General features: G+C 50.4%; 1 pseudogene; it reads left to right on the forward strand.

Annotated features, from left to right (window-relative positions):
* Window positions 1–641, forward strand: part of LOC119334708 — a 4,811-nt pseudogene extending 4,170 nt beyond the window's left edge.
* Window positions 642–663: the final 22 nt, after the last annotated feature.

Below are 663 nucleotides of genomic sequence, written 5' to 3' on the forward strand. Positions count from 1 at the left end.
CTGGAGTGCATGCAATTTTTTTCAACTTCTAACGGTTCATTTGGTTTTGATTTGTAGGTCACCTGACAGCGAAAAGCGATGTTTACAGCTTTGGTGTTGTTTTTCTGGAGATCCTCACTGGAAGACGAGCTGTGGACAAGACCAGGCCTAGTAGGGAGCACCACCTAGTCCAGCACATGCGGTCGTGGCTCAAAGACCCAGAAAAGCTAGGAAAAATCATGGACCCTGCTTTGGAGGGTAAGTATGCCACCACGGGAGCTCATAAGGCAGCTCTGGTGGCATACCAGTGCCTGAGTGGCAGCCCAAAGAGCCGGCCAGACATGTCAAAGGTCGTGGAAGATCTAGAACTGCTGCTCAATCTCGTGGATGATGTTCCCGGTGAGGCGGTGATGCATGTAGCTTCACAAGATGACACTAGGAAGGAAAGAACAAAAAGAAGAAATGGAGAGAGGGAGAGTAGGAACGGGGGTCACCAGAATAAAGCCAAGCCTCCGAAGAAGACTGTTAGGGGGAGGGGGAACCAAAGCGAGGAGCTTTGGGAGTGGAACACGCCGGGAGAAGGGAAAATCTAGTGTAATAGTAGGACACTCTCTTGGGATGGAACGTGGATGTACATGTTGATGGTTGCACACTAGTTTTGATGGTGGTGGTGGTGGTGGTGTG

This window comes from Triticum dicoccoides, chromosome 7A (genome assembly GCF_002162155.2).
Source record: "Triticum dicoccoides isolate Atlit2015 ecotype Zavitan chromosome 7A, WEW_v2.0, whole genome shotgun sequence".
Classification (NCBI taxonomy): domain Eukaryota; kingdom Viridiplantae; phylum Streptophyta; class Magnoliopsida; order Poales; family Poaceae; genus Triticum; species Triticum dicoccoides.